Source organism: Desmodus rotundus, chromosome 7 (genome assembly GCF_022682495.2).
Source record: "Desmodus rotundus isolate HL8 chromosome 7, HLdesRot8A.1, whole genome shotgun sequence".
NCBI classification, from domain to species: domain Eukaryota; kingdom Metazoa; phylum Chordata; class Mammalia; order Chiroptera; family Phyllostomidae; genus Desmodus; species Desmodus rotundus.
Window position 1 is genome coordinate 89,631,983 of NC_071393.1, and position 21,154 is coordinate 89,653,136.

The following is a 21,154-nucleotide window of genomic DNA, read 5'->3' on the forward strand; positions in this document are numbered from 1 at the left end:
AACAGAATTTTTTTTTCCGATAAGCGAAATCCCCGCCCGCCAACTCCGGGCCGCTGGGACGAGAGATCAGTGGGAAACAGCAGCTACGAGAAGAGGCTATTTTGGGTGTGGGAACGCTGCGGGAGGAGGGGCGGCGCCGCCCGGCTGGGCGCGGGCGCGCGGGGAAAGCCTCCAGCTCCGGCTGCCACGGCAACCGCGTCCAGGCAACGCGCCTGGAAGCTGCTCGGGCGGCGCGCGGCGGCTCGCTCCCCAGGGGAGCCGCGAACTCGGCCGGGCCGCGCGCCGGGCCAGGCGGCAGGCGCGCGCTGATTGGACTGCGCTCCCCGCGGCGCGGGCCCGCAGCCGGGCACCCCGTACAGTCCTCGCCAGCTGCCACCGCACCCAGCCGCGCCCGCGAGGACCTGGGGAGCCGCGGCGCGCCCGCCCCGCGCGAGGGTGAGTGCCGCGCCCGACTGGGCATCCTGCGGTCCGAGCTCTCTGGGACTGCCGTTGACCTTGGGGCAGCCCTCGGGGAGATAGGCTTGGGGAAACACAGAGAAACGCGCGTGGCCCATGTGACATGCTGCTGGCGAGAGGGTTAACTGCCTGCTGACGCGCAGGAATGAAGTTGGGCACCGAGCGCAACTGGCATTGCATTTTTGCGGGGGCTGGGGAGAGGTTGCAAGCTAGCAAACCAACAGAAGCCCCGAGGGACTGTTTGGAGGAGCCGGAGTGGTGCGGATTTTGCCAGGGGGTAGTGGTAAGTCAGCCCTTCTACTGCTCAGAGCTGAGTGACCTTGGACAGGTCAACCCCCCACCCTGTCTCCCACCGCCGTCGAAAGGAGAGGCTTGAGTTCTTTGCAGTTCCACAGTGCTGTTGTGCCATTATACTATGAGATGGAAAAGGGCCCCAAAGTACTGGCTCTGCAGGTACAGGATAGACAAGGCTTAACCATGTACATAGTATAAGGGTTCTATTAATTGGCTCTCAAGTGGCAAGAAATGTTATAGTTTTGTGGAAGATTATGGAGAGAAAGCAGTGAGTGGTCCAGAGAGTGGCTTCTCAAGATGCCCAGGTTAAAACCTTTTGGGTGCTCTAAAGTCGTAAACAAAATCAGGGTTAATACTCCTGAGTTCTTTCCTGTAGTTCATCTAACAGGAAACTTTGTATTTGAACAGGTAAAATCAAAACCCAGTAGTGGCAGGCAGCAGCAAATTAAGTGAGTCATTTCTTCAATATGCATGAGGTTTTGTGTGTGCGCGTGTGTGTGGTGCGCGGGAGCTCCTGGCTGCGATCACACCCTTATCTTATTGCCTGTGTATATCAGCGTTAGAAATTATTTCATGGGAGTAACCAGAAATAATGCTGGAGTAATTTGAATCCACAGAAATGCCGCTCTGTCAGAAGCAGGGGCAAACATTTGCAGCTTGCTCTTAAATAACGGTTGGGTTTGTGAAAGTAAATATATTCTTTATTGAGAACCATCCCTAGGATTTGCACTTGTCTCAGCCTTCAGGGCCCTTGCACGGAGTGTGCGTGTATGTAGGGTGCTCCTGAGACCCAGTAGGCTCTATTACCTCTTCTATTTTTGGCATTGGCTGGCACTAAAAAGACACCCAGGTGCCTTTCTATATTCTCAGTTTATACATTTCCCTCTTCCAAGGAGAGGGAAGGGAGGAAATCCCTAGTCCCTCTCAGGGCCCCTGGGGTTGCCCCTTCTGGCTTTCTGCTCCAAGGCTATCCTTGAGTCATTCCAGTGTGATTTCATCTGTATAAAAATGTGGGTTGGACAGACAACATTTTCAGTGTTAATGAATAAGCTTTTGCAAGCTTGTTTACCTGAGGGTTTAATAATCTTTAATGGTTTACATGTTAGAAATCTGATAGCATCCAGACAGAAAAATTTTTACTGCCCAGGAATTCAACCACTAAACTTACAAACCCTTAATGAATCACACCTCATGACACTGGGGACCCTCATGAATTATTCAGCCTCCCCTCTCTCACTAACCTGTGTCTCCAACCTGCCTTTCAGTCTCTTGTTTCTTACACCTTCAGCCATACTCCTGTATTTTTATTTTTCTGAGGCAGAGCCCACCTCCAGTCTTTGCCCGAGCACGAGAACACCAGAGCCCTCTCCCTTCGTGCTGGAGTATGGATTGGCTTCCCCTTGCTTCTCGGTGCCACCTCCAAAGCGTGAGGCCGCCACCCACGACGTCTACTCTTAGATCATGCTGTCTCTTTGAGCTCCACACCATTCTCCCTGCCTTTAGGATCAGGGCTTGCCACACCTAGGGGTTCCTCGGAGTCTCCTGGAGCAGTTTAAGAAATGTGGCTCTGTAGACTGCCCTAAACATACCAAATTAGAATCATCAAGGTGCCAAGACCTATGAATCCTTATTTTAAAAACAAACCCCAAAAGAAGAAGGAAGAGGAGGGAAGATGAGGAGAGAAAAAAGTTCCCCAGGTGACGCTGATGTACACCCAGGTTTGGGACTCACTTCACCTGATGCTACGAAAAAGTAACAAACGAGCGACCAGCTTGGTTCTCTTTTCTATCTTGTCTTTTGCCAGTGACTTTGGGGTTATGTTGAGCCTATATTAGTTCATTGACCTTGAAGTTCCTCAAGGTCCTCAACATCAGCTCTCATGACTTTAGTTTCCACTTCCCTCACATCTTGTTTAGTCTTGGGAACTTTTTCCACCTTTAAGATCTGGACTTCAACTTGGATTTCAGCCTGGTTAGCCGATTTTCCTCCACCTACTGAACTGAGTTTCAACCATCACTGAGGACTCTGGTCCTTGAATTGCTAGCTGTTCACTCCCTTCATGGCTCCATGTCTCCACGTGGTGCTTATATGTTGCCAGCCATTTCAGTTCTGTCTGCAATCCCAGAATCTTTTGTCTTAACACGTTGGACTTCTCATATTCCAGTCCTCAATCCAAACTCACCCTCATGGTCTGCTTTTTCTTCTCCCAGCCTGCCAGGTCATCTAGGAGAAAGTCACAAAGACCTTCAGACTGATTCCATTCCAAATTTATGCCGGCTCTACTCTAATTTCACCTAAGTCTTGCTTTTGTATGAAAAAAAATCATTTTTGTAATTCACCCTGGACTGCATTTTTTAGAGGTTATGACAGACTTTTCCATTCCTTCAACTTCTCGTCAGTTTCCTTTCAGGAGGTAGCCTTTTTTCGTTGACAAGATTAAGGATGTCTGCGTCCGGGTTTACTGCCCTCTACTTCGGTATAAGTTCCCCGTATACTCTCCTCACTACCCCACGCATTTTTCTCCATCCGTTCTGTTCTTCTTTATTTTCTTTCTCCAAAGAAGAAAGTGTCTCTTACTCCCCTCCCAAAATTAACCCACATACACTCCACACCCTCCAGTCTCTGGAGTTCTTCCCTTCCTTCTTGACTCTTTTGGACACTTGCTCCATTTGCTACTCCCTTTCTTCAGTTTCTTCAGTCCCTCCCCACCCTGCTCCCCCATTCGTTCAAGTCATCGTTCTCCTAATAAGAGAAATTATGCCAAAGTCCCAGCTCTGTCCAGTAGAACTTTCTGCGATGATGCAAACGTTTTGTATCTGTGCTGTCCAATGTGGGAGTCACTAGCCACATGTGACTACCAAGCACATGAAATGTGGCTAGTGTGACTGAGGAACTGAATGTCTGACTTTTGTCAATTTTAAATTAATTCGAACTCAGTCTAAGTAGTCACATGGGGCTGAGGGCTACCGAGCGGGCAGCCAGTTCTGCCCCTGTGGTCAGCTGCCCTCGGCCTCCCTCCTTGGACCACCCACCTGCTTCTCTGTCTTCACCCTCACTTTTCTGTTGAAGCTGCTTTCTTGTAGGGCTCCAGGGGAGGGGTCCTGGTTGCAGAGCTGAGGCCAGTCCCCACCTTGATTGCTGCCCCTGTGTCTGCTGCCAGCAGTCACCTTCCTCCCGACCCTCTCTCTTTTTCTGTCTGGTTCTCCAGGTGCAGCTCAGACCTCATTGATCCCCTTTGTCCTCCTGACTTCTGAACGTGGGAGTAGGTGGGATCCTGGGGAAGTTTGTCTCTTCCTTTCCTCTCCGCTGGCATTAGTTGTTCATGAGCACTTAATCACAGGGTGTCACACTGGGCACTGTGGCTGACCTCTGCTATGTACTTCAATCCCCACTCCACCTGCGAGACAGATAGTCTCTTCATCCTGTAATGGAGTTGGAGAAACTGAGGCAGAGAGAAATGAGAGCAACTTAAGTGAGTCATCAGGTGTGAAGGAGCAGAACTGAGAACGGAATTCTGGTGATATGCCCTGCCTTTCACCGGGTTTTACTCAGGCCTCCCAGATACTGTCACATCTACATATCTGGCTCTGCCCTCTCCCAAATTCCGTTCAGAATCTGCTACCCACAAGCCTATTTTGTCTCTAAAGAGCTCTTCATCCTTCAGTTCAAACTTCTTCAATCAGTTTTCCTTTTTAACTTTTATTTTGAAATAATTCCAATTTGCAAAAGAGTTGCAAGAATAATTTAAACAATTCCCATATACCTTTTGTCCAGACTCTAAAAATATTAACTATTTATCACACTTGCATTATCCTTTTCTCACATTCCTTCTCTCCACACACACACGCGCGCTGCGTACACACATGCACATGTTCTTGTAATTGTTCCCGAACCGTTTCAGAGCTCGTTGTGGACACGCTCCCCTTTACCTCCCCGCTTCAAATACTTTGGTGTAAGTGTTCTAAACGATTAAGGACCAAGCATCCAAAATCAAGAAATGAACATTGATTCTGTACAAATATCTAATCTACAGACTTTAAGTGTTACCAATAGTCATAATAATGTCTTTTATAGCAAAAGGGGGATAAATATTTTTTTAAAGTCTCTTCCTGCTCCAGGATGCCGTCCAGGATCTTGTGCTGTGCTAGTTGTTGTGCCTCTCTAGTTTCCTGTTATATAGCGCTTCCTCAGTTGTTCTTTGTCGTTCATGACCTTGACACTTGGGAAGGGTACGGGCAGATTATTTGGTAGAGCACCCGTCAGCCTGCGTTTTTCTCGTATTTTCTCACAATAGAACCAGGTTATCCATTATTAGAGAGGCATTCTACAGGGGAGACACTGTGTCCTTCAAGTGCGTCCTTAATGATTTTCATGCTATCCTTCTTCTCTAGGTCACCTGGGTTATCTCGGTCACTTTTCTCCTCTTCTTCATACTCCCCCATCTAGCTGGTCATTGAGTGTTGAGCTATTGTGCCCCTTGCCCAACCTCACTCACAATGTCCCTTCCTTTCCAGTCCTACTGTCTCCCTCCTGTTTCAGACTGTTGAGAAGTCAATGCCTCTGAGCACAATCCCAGTGACCATCCTAGCCTTGTCTGTCACTGCTTACCGATAGGAACCCATGTACTCAGTAATTTTCATTAGTACCTCCTCTGCTTGGTCTTCCCTCCATTCTTTCGCATCTGCCCTGCATTTACCTAACCCACCCCTTTGAATATCCAGCTCAGACACCTGCTCCTCCAAGGCTTTTTCTGATGGCCTAGTTCAGACTGCCCCTGCCTTCCGTCCAGAGGCAGTGCCAGGTTTGTACCTCTCATAAGCAGGTACCAACCTCTCCAGGTTTCACTGTGGCCTGTTTTATTTCCCTATTGAATTGAAACTCCTGAGTGCGGGGGCAGTATCTAGTTCAGCCCTGTAAGAGGCTCAATGAGTATTTGTTGACTAGACTAAATTCCTTGATTAAAATCATTGAGTGAATGCACAGGATGACCACAGAGTTGGCTGCTAGCACCTGGTACGTGATGGTGGGTGTGAGACGCATGCCTTCCTCCAAAGGAAGGAGGAAGAGAGAATGGTAATTCAAAATAGGGCCTTTTACCAACCCAACATGCTTTTCCATATGAATGGCTGGTCTTGGCTCGTGCTTCACAACTTCCTAAATCCTCTCAAACAAGCAAACTTTGGCTTCAGTGAGCCCCAGGCCCAGCACTAGCAGCAGCCAGCCTAGATTCAGAGTTTGGCTTCTCCTGGGAATCTCCAAGCTCAGCACAAATAGCAGCCATCTCAGACTGTTTTATAGCTTAGGCAGGGTGGCCCTGGGCAAAACACAGGTGGGGGCTGACCTTGGCCTGCACCACCTGGGAAACCCCAGAGCCAGTGCACCCAGTGGACAGCTACAGACTGCACTGGAGCAGCACCACCCTGCCCTTGCACAGCTGATCCTCCATGGAGGGCGGAGGTTGGTGGTCAGTTGTCACAGCCAGTCCTTTCAACTGACTGGCCTGGGTAAATCCCTCCCATTGGTTTGCCAACAACAACCAAGGCTCAACTACAAGAGGAGGGTGTACTTGGCCCAACGAAGGGTACACCTCTAGTCCCCAGCTTGGGTAATAGGGGAGTCTGTGCCACTGGACCCTCCAGGACACCTACTACATTAGACCACACTACAAGACACAGAGTCAAAGCAGCTCTATCTAATACATAGAAAAAAACACAGGGAGGCTGCCAAATTGAGGAGACAAAGAAACATGGCCCAAATGAAAGAACAGATCAAAACTCCAGAAAAAGAGCTAAATGAAATGGACATAAGCAATCTGTCAGATGCAGAGTTCAAAACACTGATTATAAGGATGCTCAAGGAACTTAGTGAGGACCTCAGCAGCATAAAAAATGTTCAGTCAGAAATGAAGGATGCACTAATTGAAATAAAGAACAAGTTACAGAGAAACAACAGTACAGTAGATGAAGCCAAGAATCAAATCAATGATTTGGAACATAAGGAAGCAAGTAACCAATAACAAGAAGAAAAAAGAATCCAAAAAAATGAGGATAGTATAAGCAGACTCTTGGACAACTTGAAGAGGTCCAATATTCGCATCATAGGGGTACCAGAAGGAAAAGAGAAAGAGCAAGAAACTGGAAATCTATTTGGAAAAAATAGTGAAATAAAACTTCCCTAATTTGGTGAAGAAAATAGGCATGCAAGTCCAAGAGGCACAGAGAGTCCCGATTATGATGGATGCAAAGAGGCCCATTCCAAGACACATCATAATTAAAATGCCAAAGGTTAAAGATGAAGAGAGAATATTAAAAGCAACAAGAGAAAAGCAGTTAGTTAGCTACAGGGGAGTTCCCATAAGACTGTTAGCTCATTTCCAAAAGAAACTTCTCAGGCCAGAAGGGACTGGCAAGAAATATTCAAAGTCATGAAAAGCAGGGACGTACAGCCATGATTGCTCCAACCAGCAATGATGTCATTTAGAATTGAAGGGCAGAGAAAGAGCTTCCCAGACAAGAAAAAACTAGAGTAGTCCATCATCACCAAACCGGTATCATATGAAATGTTAAAGGGACTTATTTAAGAAAAAGAAGATCAAACCTATGAACAATAAAATGACAACAAATACATATCTATCAACAATTGAATCTAAAAAGCAAACTAAGCAAACATGAAGAATCAAGACAGAATCATGGACACAGAGAGCATTTTGATGGCTGCCAGATGGGAGAGGGTTGGGGACAATGGGTGAAGAGGTGAGGGGATTAAGAAGTACAAATAGGTAGTTACAGAATAGCCATGGGGATGTGAAGTACAGTATAGGAAATGGAGTAGCCAAAGAACTTATATGTATGACCCATGGACATGAGCAAAGGTATGGGGATTGTCTGAGGGAGTGGGAGATGCTGGCTGGAGGGGGGCCAAGGGCGAAGAACCAGGACAACTGTAATAGCATAATCAATAAAATATAATAAAAACTAGGGCCTTTTAGCAAAATGATGGGTGATTCAGAAAGGTATTTTCACGTTGTAAGCATCTATTGTATTTTTAAAAAGAGTAGAGAAATCTAACATAGCATATTAAAAATGGCCCGTCTATTTCTTCACTTCCCAAGTGAGCAGCTGAATGTGTGAGAAGCTGTTTCTCAGGCTCACATCCTCCCTCTGCGCTCTCCAGCCTCCTGTCTCTCTCCTCGTCCTGGTCTGGCCGACTCCCTGCCTGCCAGCAGTCACCTTTCCTTCCTCCACCCTCCTGCAAACCTTCTCCTCTCCTTCCCCTCACTCTTTCTGCCTGTTCCTTTCTCTTCATATCTCTTCTACTTCCCTCCTCTGCTTATATTGACTATCTTATTTTTTGACTTATTAGATGTGGCTACGTGTCATGTGTTTTTAACATGAAAGCAGGTGAAAGAAGATAAAACACTTTTTATGACTCGGTGGTCTTTGTCCATTTTCCTCCACCCCCAGGGCTTAATCATTCTTGGTATTTTAAAAATGGAGTTATCAGTGATGATAAAATGGTGTATTTGTTTACTGGGAATATGCTGGCTGACAAATATCAAAAGGCCTGAATGTTTCAGTCTCTGTTTAGGCAAAATTGGCATTTGAGATCAGAAATCAGATTTGAGGGTGGTGAGTTGTCAAGGTTATTATAACGACGGTCAGCGTTTTCCCCTCCTCAGAATGCTTTGTGCAGATAAAATCTTCTCTGGACAGAGTGACTGCAGGAGTAAAGGCAAGAGATTCTGCTGCGTAGCTGAGTGGGGCTTAGATAAAAAGCGTGTTTATGTGGGAGAGAGTATGTGGGGGCTGCTTTCGCATTATGGAATTCTTAAAATTGTTTAACCGGGAAGATGTTATTCAGAAACCCCTGGTGTGTTCAGCTTGTTTTTGTTTATTTCAGATTTCTTTTTCCCCCATTTTTAATTATCTCTGGAAGGGCTCAGCAGGCCTCCCCTGCTCCCTCTAAAATAGTTATAAAATTAATGCATTGAACTCAAGCTGCTACTCTAAATAAGGAGTCTCTCATAGCCCGTGTTCAGCAGACAAGTCCAGCCCCTCCTACTGCGTATGAGAAAAAGGGCAGAGACTGGAGGCTGGGTCTTTCTTCCCAACCCAAATCCTTAGCTTTTCAGTTAGAAATTCATATAGAGCAGAACCCAAAAGTCACAATCAGCAGTCTGTCAGCATGAGTGTACAAAATCGTGCCTCCCTTCCTCTATGTGATCCTTGGTGCATCTGCAAGTATCAGTAGTTTAGTAGATAGAGCGTTTACACCAGCTTGTAATACTACTTTTTCTGTTCTAGCTGTTGCATTCGGCAAATTCCCTTTTTAACATTTAGCAATGTGTCTTCTCTAATGCTGGAAAGAGAAGTTGCCAGATATAGCTGTTGATCATAATAATACACCCTCACAGTAATGTTAAGACACTTCTCTCTCTTGGTGCGTGCGTGTGCGTGTGTGCGTGTGTGTGCGTGTGTGTGTGTGTGTGAGAGAGAGAGAGAGAGAGAGAGAGTGCCCGCGCAGGGCGACCTGAAGCAGTCTGCCAAGCTCGCAGCTGGAAGGGCCCTGAGTCAGCCATCGATATGTCTTTTGAGCAGAGCAACTCCATAATTAAAATAATGGGCCCTACCAAATTAGAAAAACAAGCAAATGAACAAATATTTGGGAGCGTCTGTGAAGAGACTGTGCTGGGTTACACGGGGGTCACAGAGTCACAGGGTCCATGGTCCCTGTGGCCCCAAGGCAGCTCAGTTCAGAGACATCATCCATGAAAAGTTCAAATAACAATAGAAGATTTAAATAGCATTTCCAAATATGTTATTAATAGATGGGAACAAAGACCAATCTGTTTTTGCAGGGGTTCTCTTAACGTTAAAATCATTCTAGAGTAAGTCGGAACAACACCAGTTGGCTGTTGGGTTCCAGGGGTCTGGATGATTCCAGCCCATCCGTGACTCAGTCTGGGCTGGACAGAGGCCGAGTGTGTGTTGCTGATTTGCCAGCTCCCATCAGTCATGCAGTAATCCCTGCACTGGCTGGAAGGCCGATGTCATTCTTTGGAGTATTTTGAAGTTCGTTTCTTTCTTTCTTTTTTTTATGGGTGAGTAATCCAGCCACCCTCACCTTTCTTCATTCAGCAGAATTCCTCTGGTGAGTGTGACAGAGTGGAGGAGAAAGAAAACAAGTCGTGCAAAGAGGAATCAAGGTCATTTTCACAGAAGGCATTAGAAATAGGTGCCACGGGACCCTAGAGAGGGATCCGCACTGTCCCTGGAACCTCCAGCTGAGGGTGTGTCGTGCCGGCGGCTTGCCCTGACGACAGCCCGAGCCCCTGGGCCTGCACACGATGCCTGATTCCCTGATAGCTGGGCAATCCAGGGCTTCACTAAGGGTACTGGGCTCGAGCGTCATTATGTGCTTAAGGGGATGAGTAAGAATTCGCAGCAAACTGGGAGTCAGTTGTTCAATGGATACAGTTTCACTTTGGGAAGATGAAAAAGTTCTAGAACTCTGTTGCAGAACAATGTACATGTGGTTAACACTACTGTGCTGTATGCTTAAAGTGTGTAAGGTGGTAAATTTTATGGCATGTTTTTCCCCAGCTTTATTTTTATTTATTTTTTAAATCTTATTTTAAAAAATTTTAGAAATTGATTTTAGAGAGAGAGGAAAGGAGAGAGGAAAATAACATCAATTTGTTGTTCCACTTACTTATGCATTTTGGTTGATTTTTGTATGTTCCTTGAGAGGGAATGAAACCTGCGATCTTGGCCTATTGGGATGATGGTCGAACCAACTGAGCTACCCGGCCAGGCTCCCCAGCTTTATTGAGGCATAATTTTTTTGAGTTTATTGAGATATAATTGACATATAACATTATATAAGTTTAAGGTGTACAGCATGTTGATTTAGTATAGGTATGTGAAATTATTATAACCATGAAGTTAGTTAATACAACATGTATGTGTTTTTAACCACAGTAAAAAAAAATTTCTCTGCAAACTTATTTTAACTGAGTCATATCATCTTTTAAACCCAGCATTAGGATTGCCTCTTGGTTTTGATAGCTGTAAATGGGCAATTTCTGTATTTTTTTTCTTATTGGCTCTTCTTTCATTCAAGAAGTTTTTATTTAAATTTTTGTTATTGTGAAATAGCATACTTTATTAAAGTATTTTGAAAATTAGGAGAAGTAGAATAAAAATGTATCCATTGCCACTATTTACTTTGATTCATTTCTATCCACTGTTTAAAAAAGTATTTAATAGTACTTGTAGCACTGGACCCCTTGCCACACTCTCCCCAGGATGGGAGGGAATCCTGGATTGCTAGAGGAATGTATGATAGAAACAATTGTCAAGGTGTGTCTGGTAAGCTTCATTTGCCATTGACCTGAAGTATTCAAGAAAGGACATTTTGGTGTGAGGATGCCCAGCAGCTTAGAGGCCGTGCAAGGCCTTATAATGTTCCCTCATTTGATGACTTATCCAAATTTCCCCCAGATCCACCTTGCAACTATAGTGCATCTACATCCCCAAATATGCTAGCCCCGTGTTAGCCCAGTGCATTTCTTGCTCATTTATTCTCCAAAATTCTGACCAGGTGTAGGGAGAGGGGAGCTGTCTATTCATTTTATTTTTAGTTTTGATTTTAGAGAGAGGGGAAAGAAGGGAGAAACAGAGGGAGAGGAACATTGATGTAAGAGAAACATCCATTGGTTGCCTTCCCTACGCACCCCAACTGGGGATCGAACAGGCCACCCAGGCCCGTGCCCTGACTGGAGTCAAACCGACACCCTTTCAGTTTGTGGGACCTGCCCAACCAACTGAGCCTCTCTCGCCAGGGCGGGAAGTGTCTACTAAGGAGACAGGGTGTGCTTATTTGTACTTTTTCACTTTCACTGCACACAATTTGGCAACGATCCCCCAATCTGAGCCCTGTGGTTAATTTATGGGAAACTCCTGCTACTACCAGTGGTCCTGCTTTGACCTTCTTGTCAATCTGGATACTTTGATTCTGGAATTAGTCCCTGGCCTCGGTTGCACAGCCCTCTTCCTCCTCCTAGTACTGAAAACAAATGATGTTACCCAGACACCAGCTTATTCACACCACAGAGCAATTCCTCCAGTCTGGCACAGGGGCGGGGGAGCAGCATGAAAGAGAGGGAGGGCCCAGGGATGGGTCAGATAGGAGAGGGGAGGAAAACCTGTGCATACCAGAGGTGCAGTGGTTGTCTTGTCCCGACCTTGACCTCTCCACCTATCTCTGCTGGTCCAGGTTCCAGTAATCTCCTTACCTTGGGGGGAAGGAGGAGGAGGAGAAGGAAGAGGACAGGGCATGACAAGGAAGGAACTTAAAATATTATCGGGTTCTTTTAAATTCCTAAGTTAAAATGTTTGCACGACCTAAATTGTGGTTTCATGGAGCAAAGTTCTGGTTTCCAGACTCTGATTATGGTTCTATATGGTACTATAACTCTCTTTTCAAATCTTGTTCTTTTAAAAAACCTTAACATTACAGTTAGCATGTAAATATTTTCTGTGTTACTTCATAGCCTTTGTAACCATTATTTGAAATAGCTATTGATATTCTTTTGAGTGAATGTGCCATGTTTTATTAACTACTTTTTTTATCATTGGACATTTAACCAATAGCCATTTATAGAAATATTAACATCTAGATAAGATCACATGTTAAGTATGGATAAAATGCTTTCAGGGTAAGGATTCAATGAAGATTAGTTACAAGTGCCCTATAATTCTGATTTCGTTGTCCCCAGAATGTCTCAGGCAAGTTCGAGTTCTGTGCATGCCCTCGAGAGACTGACAATGTGACCAACTGCACTAGGGCTCATGGTCTTTACATATTTGTTTTTTTTAAATCCTCACCCAAGGATATGCTTATTGATCTTAGAGAGGAAGGGGGAGACAGAGACAGAGACAGGGGAGGGGAGAGAGAGAGGGAGGGAGGGATAGAGAGAGAGGGAGAGAGAGAGAGGGAGAAAGTGGGAGAGAGAGAGGGAAAGAGAGAGAGGGAGGGAGAGAGAGAGAGGGAGAGACATCAATCAGTTGCTTCCTGTGTGCAACCAGACTGGGGATTAAACTTGCAACCTTTTGGTGTATGTATGGAATAATGCTCCAACCAGCTGAGCCACCTGGCTAGGGATATATATATATATAAAGTTAGATTTGATATATATGTGTTTTTTAAGGTGGGGTAAGAGGCAGCAGTTTATTTCCCTTTCTTTTTAAATGATATAATGAAAAATTAACTGAAGAAGTAAAATACACATTTAGTTGAAGCCCCCTGTATCCCTCTGTATGATCCTGTCGATCTCCCGCTCAGAGATAAATTGTACTCTGATTTGGTGTATGTCATTTTCATACTCATCTTTAAATGTTACCGATTTGGCATATTATTAGCATACTTTAAACCTTTATAAAATGCCATCATAGTGTCCATATCCTTCTTTAACTTGCTTTTTACTTAGTATATCTTGAGATTCATTCACATTGGGACTTGCAATTCTAATTTATTTATTTCCACAACTGTTTGTTCTTTCATTGCATGAATATATCATGGTTTATTCATCCATTTGCTTAATGATGGGTGTTCAGCCCTCCCTAGCCCACTTTCTTGCTCTTGGAAGCAGTGCTGCCTTAAGTATTCTTGTGTCTCCTTGTAACAAGTTTGAGAAGGTTTGAGGGGACTCCTTAGCACTGGAATTATCGGGTCATGGGATTTGTGCACCTTTAGCTTTTCTAGATAGTGAAGATTGCCACCCGCCGTGGTGGTGCGGATTCACTTTCCCATCTGGTGTTCCCGTTGTCCCACATATGTTCCCGTCAGTACGTGGTCTTGCCGCTCTTCCTTTTTACCAACCTGATGGAATGAACCAGTGTCTCTTGTGACATATTAGATTTATTTTATCATTTGCTTCGCCTGGCCAGGACAGAGCCACTGTTATTAGAAAGAAAAAAAAAAGATTTATTAAAGTTCTTACTCTGTCTTCAATATTCTTTTGAAATGTTTTTCTAAGCAAGACAATCATTTAGAAATCCATTAAATGACTTACAAGTTAGATTACAAAATAAATAAACATCAAAATAAATTTAAAATATTTCTAGTAAGCAGAACTATACCCTATGTGACTTGGCATCAAAATCCCAGCTGACTCCAACTGCCAACTGAGTACAGATGACTGCCACTTGGCCGGTCTCTGCTGTGTTCTGTTGTTTAAGAGTAAGTCACAGAGCCCCAGCCCGTGTGGCTGCATTGGCTGGAGTGTTGTCCTGTAACTGAAAGGTTGTGGGTTTGATTCCTGGAGAGGGTACATACCTAGGTTGCAGGTTTGGTCCCCTGTTCAGGCATGTATGATCCCTGGTCTGGGCACGTATCAGAGGCAACCAGTCGATGCTTCTGTCTTGCATCGATGTTTCCCCTTCTCTCTTACTCTCTCTAAAAAACAATGAAAACATGTCAAGTGAGGATAAAAAAAAAAACCCGGAAAAACAAAAAAAACAAGAGTAACTCACAGGTCACACCTAGCTCAAAGGGGAGAGGATTAACAAGGTGTAAACTCCAGAAGGTGGAGGTCATGTAAGAGTCTGCCCACCATGACAGATACCACATTTCAGTGTCACGGGTTTAGAGACTCATCACTATTAGGACGACAGAGGTGATCGGATTTTGGGAGACCGACCTACCCAAGCCGGGTTCCCCTCAAAGGTGTAATTCCAATTGTTAATTCACAATGAGAAAAGTAGCTGGCAAATAGACTGGGACTTGAGTGTGCTGATTCCTGCATATTCCCTTTTTATACACCTCCACATGGAAAGCTAAACAGTGTGCTTGGTGAGTCTGGGCTCAGGGCAGGAGCTGTGAGTAGGATTATCTCAGGATAATATCATTGGACCATGAGAGCCTAATCGTCCCTCTCCATTATAGAACTCTTCTCATTGCCCTGGATTCTTCGGTTCTTGGAAGCACTGATAAATTTTACCTCTTCAAACTCTGCTTTTACTAGACGTGCTGTGCATACCACCTCCCTTTCTGGTTGCACATTCATTCTCTAGTCAGAATATCACTCAACTGAATAAATTCAACCTTATGAAATGACTTCATTTCAGTCACGTATCCTTAAGATCCATTCATCCCGGAAACAGGCGTTGATCAGCTGCCGTGTGCCAGGTGTTTGGGATACGGCTGTGGACAGTGCAGCTCCCGTGGAGCTCACAGCAAGCGGCCGGAGGCTGACACCGCACCAGGAACCACAACTGTGCTGTTTGCCTTGTTTTAGTTGTGAGTCCCAGCAGTACCTTGGGTCATTCTTACAGATTTGCTGACATCATCCCTTTTAATTCTTCAGAGTTCATTGTCACAGTCTCACCGTCTGCCCCACTGACTTTTTATACTACCAGTGTCATTTCATAGAACAAAGGAAAGGAAAATAAGAGACCAAGAGTTGAACTAAACCATGATCATAAATAGCGTTTCAGTGGAAATGTCTGTCAGTCAGAGACTGCCTAACAATGATGGTGTATTCCTTCGGTGGAATATAGGGCAGGCATTAAGGCCATAGTGTAATATCGACCTGGAAAGATGTTCACAATATAGTGTCAATTAAGAAGTTCAAGATATACATAGTATAGAGTATGGTTTCATTTTTTTCAAAAAAGAAAATTATAAGGGGTCGGGTGACGGGTTAAGAGGTGAAGAGGAATGTAGTCAATAATATTGCAGGTCTGCACGGTGGCAGATGATAACTAAAATCAGTGGGGTGACCACATGGTAAGGTATAAAAATGTCACATACCTGAACCAATGTATCTAATGTAATATTGTATACCAATGATACTTACATTTTAAAAAAGAGAAAATTATCTGTATCCTGAAGAGAGATCTTAAAAATGTAAATCGATATAAACATCAGCAATTTCTGAATGGTGGTTTTCACCTTATTCTATACCTTTATGTAGAGGCTAAAATTTAATATGTTACTTTATTAATCACGCAAAGCATTTTTCAGTTTAATAAAAGGAGTTTCTTAAAGTGTTCCAAATTTCTTCACATAAAATATGTGTGTTGCAAAGCTTTGGATTTTTTGTGGTTTGTTTTTTTTTTTATGTATGTGATCTGGCTTAAAAAATACAAGTGACAACAGCATTGCTCCAGTCCACCTGTCCCCTCAGCACACACTGACACCAGGAGGAGCAGCTTTGGCCAAATGGAAGGGTTACAACAAGTACCTAATAATTTCCCCACTAACCCCACAAGTAAACAGTATAATAGCTCTTTAAACAAAGGCATACTATTTGCTGGACCTTCTATGTAAAGTTTTATTTTAAAAAATTGATATATTTTCTATTATTAGGTGTGATTAACCAAGGAAAGGAAGGGAACCAGCTCTTACGGAAGTGTACCCAGTGCCCCAAGGCCAGGCCCTGTCTGGCTCCCCCACAGCCTCCCCGTGGGCAATGCCTAGTGCTGTTCCTTCCTGGCCATGTGATGTTGGGCCAGTTGAACATTCCTAAGTCCCAGTTTGCTCTGGTTAAAAGGAGATAATAAGAGTTGTCCCTTCACAAATGGTTGTGAGGGTGAATTCAATTACTGCATGTAAATGGTCCCCATGAGTGCCCAACCCAGGGTAAACACTCCGTGAGGGTGAGCAGCTATTATTATATGGTCTGCAACTTGACCCACTGGGGCCAGCCTGCTGGGATCACAGTTGACGGGGAAGCCAAGTTTCAAACAAGTGCCTTTCTGACCCCATCACCCATGTTTTCAAGATAGAATGGTGTATTGGACTATAGTTGTGAAAAGAGATAGAACAAGGGAAAGGACGGACAGTACAGGGAAGGAAAATGGATAATGAAAATGGAAGTTTAAGAAAAGGAAAGCGGCAAAGGAATATGAGTGGAGAGTCATTAGTGGTCAGAAAAGAAAAAGGAAATTGGAGAGGAGGTCGAGAGAGGTGAGGGAGAAGAGCCAGAAAAGAGCTGGGGAGAGAGAAATTAAGAAGCTCAGGGGACCCCTCAGCCTCTCCTCCTCCCCAGACCCTGTCCCATCCCTCTGCTAGTTGAATCCCTTATGGAGCATCTGCCACGGCCACCTCTCCCCTCTTCTGACTTCTGCCTGCCCCAGACACTCTGGCAGCTTGGGTCTCATAACTCCCTGATGGCTCCTCACTGCCCCAGGTCAGAGCCCAGAGGCCAGAGCATGGCGTTAGAGATGATGTTGGAGAAGTACTCCCACCTGTCATTCTACACAAACTTTCAATTGTTCTCCACCCTCTCTCCTTCCACTCTATTTTTAAGTATAAGGAAATAGGCTTTTCCCCCACCACCAAATTACAACCACTTTATTCATAAATGCTTTGCCTACTTTTTTATTCTGACACTCATCAGAACACATCAGCACTGTATTTTAATAGTGAACTGAAAAACTAACTTAATTTGTATACAGTTGGATTTAATTTTTCAGTAAAAATTGTCATTTTAATTAAGTTCATGTATCATTTACTTTAAAATGATACCATAGGTATTTCTGCCCAGTGTCATTTACTTATAAAATATAATAATTGATTGATATTAATGTCTCCTTTTGTCATTAAAATATATCCATATATATCTCGGAGTCCCCATAATCACAAATAGTATAGGTAATAGCATTTCCCTGAAATTTCACTGACATTTTGCATATTTAGGGCAATTATGATTTTTACTTTTTCTTATTTCTTTCCATTCTTTTCCCTGCTTTACCTACCTGTCTCTTCCCCTAATTTCCCCCAGTTTTTTAAACTCATGAACTGGAGATTGATATTATAACAGTGAAACTTGGCACAATCAAAATACTATGCACCCGAGACCTGCCTAATAATGCTGTAGACCCACTGCTAGAGCCCAGATTTATAAATGGACGGGAGCCGTGATCTCAGGCAGGTGATCCAGAACGGACAACGGGAAAATCTGGAAATGATCTTTGAGGTCGTTTAATCCAGCGATTTAGTTGTTTCTGATCCCTATTCGTCTGCCATACAGATCCCATTGTTCTGACCAAGAATCATGATACTAACCAACCAAGCGACCTCACAGATAAACATCCATGAGAAAGGGCACCAATTCTGAGCAGACCTGAGTGTGTGCTGTGAACTCGTGTCACGTGGCGCTTCCCATCATAGAAAGTGCATAACGCTTGGTAATGGGAAAGTTTATTACTGAGAAGCAGTCCCAGACAATGAGTGGTGGATAGACTCCCTTGTCAGAAAGCTGGTGTGGCTGGGCTTCCGTAGCTCAGGCAGGATAATTGCAGGTTGATGAAAGGGGATCCCAAAAGTCTCCCTTCAGGCACAGATATTATATTCAGTGTTAATGTTTGGGGTGCAGTCTCAGGAAGGAACCATGCTTTTAAACTAAGCCGTATTACCTGATGCCTTTATTGCTGCAATTTCTGATCCAGGAACACTAATCATGCTCTTACAAACATGTGTGGGTCCTCTAGGTCAGCTCTATGTCAATTAAGATTTGAAAGGTACCCTTAATAAGTATTTGGTTTAATAGGAAAGACGGACTGCCGAACAGCTAAAAATGATGACACATTATAAGTAGTATATAACAGACAGAATAAAGAGCTGAAGAAATACAAACAAGGGAGCCATTTTATTGGATTGAGGGGCAGGTGGGGCCTTACAGGATGGATACGAGCTTTTTAGGCAGGTGGAGATGGGAAGGGCATTTCTGTTCGAGTTCATAGTCTGATGGCAGCCATGTGCATGGCGTGTTCGAGGACAGCGGCGTGTAGAGTGGCAGGGGGAGGGTTAGCGTTGACTGGAGAAGGCGTATTGGTAAGAGTGGCCAAGGATGAGGCTGGAGCAGTGGGTTCGGTCAGCGAGTACTGCGAGTGAAGGAAGTGGAGGTAGTGCTGGAGTGTGGAGGAGAAAAAATGTAGAACGATCTGCTCTGTGCTTTGGAAAATCTTATTCTTATCAGTGCTTCCCCAGTCTGACCACTAACCGAGAAAAACGAAGCCTCTCTTTTCCTTCCCCATGGGTTTTTTAATGTTAAATTGTTTTAATTGAGGTATGATTGACATGTGATATTATTAGTTTCAGATGTACAACATAATGATTTCATAGTTGTATACATTGCAAAATCACCACAGGAAGTCTAGTTGACAACAGGTCTTATTATAAAAGTATTTTGTACGACGATGAGAACTTGTAAGATTTACTTTCTTAGCAACTTTCAAAAAGGAATGCAGTGTTGCTCATGACAGTCACCGTGCTGTATGCCACATCCCCACGGCTTACTTACAGGATCGCTAGAAGTTTGTACCTTCTGACCGCTTCCACCAATTTGGTACCCACCAAACCCTGCCTCTGGCGACCACCAACCTGTTCTCTGTGTCTCTGAATCGCTGAGCTTGGTTTTCTGTTCTTTTGTTGTTTGTTTGTTTTAAGTTTTGTGTTTAGATCCAAAATATAAGGAGATCATATGGTGATTGTCTCTGCCTGACTGATGTCTCTTAGCGTAATACCCTTGACGTCTCTTCGTGTTGTCGCAGGTGGCAAGATTTCCTTCGTTGCTATGGCTGAGTGGAAGTTCACTGTACGTGTACAGCACGTTTTCTTTATCCCCTCGTCTATCTCTGGACGCTTAGGTTGCTTCCATATGGCCGTTGTGAATAACACTGCACTGAGCATGGTGTACATGTGTCTTTTCCACTCACGTTTCCTTCCCACGTTTGTCGTTGTTCACAGGGTTCCTAAGCCACTCCCCTGTTGTTTCTTGATTGGCTTAGATGTCTTCCTTTCTCTGCAGGCTGGGAAGCCCTTGAGGGAGGGGATTTTGTCTTACCTGTTCAGATTACTTGGCTACAGAATCAGTGCCAAATAAATGTTTCTTAGGTTGGTTTATTCCATAGGTTAACATTTCATCTAAGGTATTTTACAGCTTTAAATTTATAAAGATTATATGATCCTGAATATTAACATCTTCCACACTGTCCTAATTTTAGGTAGTCTAAATGGCAGAGATCATTATCTTTACTGAAGAACTTTTTGGCACCATAGCCTGTTTAGCATGAATCACTTTTTTTCTTAAATGTAATTTGTTTAAATTTGAAGTTCTGTGTCTAGGAAAGTGAGATGTTCACATTGCAGAACTAAAAATAACACACTGGAGAGATGATGCCAAAACAATTGTTTCAATCAGAAATGTTTCTGAATCTAGAGTCTAAATGAGAACTAATTACTGAATTAGATCACAGTTACTAGGCATTCATTGTTTTAAGGCAATTAGCAACAGTATTGAGAAACCTAAGTAATGAAATATTTTTAAACCCCTCCAGTTTTGTTCAGATTTCTAATGCATTGTGATGATCAAGTAAATGTTCCTTATATGTAAGATGCAGTATGAATGATTATACCTTATAATACAATGTAATGAAGAATATTATTCTCATTCTCTTATTGAATAGACAGATTCCCTCAAATTAGAGCCTGCTGACTATATATTATTTTTTGTTAAGATTTTATTTATTTATTTTTATTTATTTTTTTATAATTTAAATTTTTTATTGTTGTTCAATTACAGTTGTGTGCCTTTTCTCCCCATCCCTCCACCCCACCCCAGCTGAACCCCCTCCCCCCACCTCCACCCTCCCCCTTGATTTTGTCTATGTGTCCTTTATAGTAGTTCCTGTAATCCCCTCTCCTCACTGTCCCCTCCCACTCCCCCCTGACCATTGTTAGATTGTTCTTAACTTCACTGTCTCTGGTTATATATTTTTATTTATTTATTTTTAGACAGAGCGTTAGGGAAGGAGAAAGAGAGGGACAGAAACATCAATGTGTGGTTACCTCTCATGCGCCCCCTACTGGGGCCTAACCCACAACCCAGGCATGTACCCTGACTGGGAATCGAACCGGTGACCCTTTGGTTTGCAGGCCAGCGCTCAGTACACTGAGCCACACCAGCCAGGGCTACATTATTTTTTATTTAAGATTAATTTAGAAAGAAGTGCTTTTATTTTGCTGTATAATTTACTAAATTTGCTGAGATCTATTTACTAAGGGTGTTTTTTGTAATTTCTACAGAGATGTAAAAGATTTAATAAGCCTGTTACAGAAAACTGTCGTGTTTCTGTAAAAGCATTTTCTGAAGCTTGACACAGATACAGGGCAGGGAGACCTCAGGAGCCTACATTTAAAAGTCCTTGTCAGTCTGTGTCTCACAAAGCTGAGCAACATTCATTTCAGGAGCAATTTGATTTTGCTTAATTCTTCTCTCCTTATTTGGAAACATTTTCTGTTTCTTTCATATATAAGACATAAAGTCTTTAATAATGTAACTGATCAGTGTGGCAGCATAATTTATGATCCACTTAGTAACCTAGTAATATGCTTT

General features: G+C 43.7%; 1 protein-coding gene across 4 annotated transcripts in view; it reads left to right on the forward strand.

The window, feature by feature from the left end:
• The first annotated feature begins 268 nt into the window (after positions 1–268).
• The window catches only part of FAM81A (family with sequence similarity 81 member A), a 69,438-nt gene continuing 48,552 nt past the window's right edge, over positions 269–21,154 (forward strand). For 2 of the 4 annotated variants that reach the window (XM_045202106.3, XM_045202108.3), the window contains exon 1: positions 269–435. The gene's annotated coding sequence lies outside the window, so the exon portion shown is untranslated. Of the gene's footprint in view, positions 436–473; positions 740–21,154 lie in introns of those variants that run through there. The other 2 variants (XM_045202105.3, XM_024568361.4) reach the window with 2 other exon arrangements.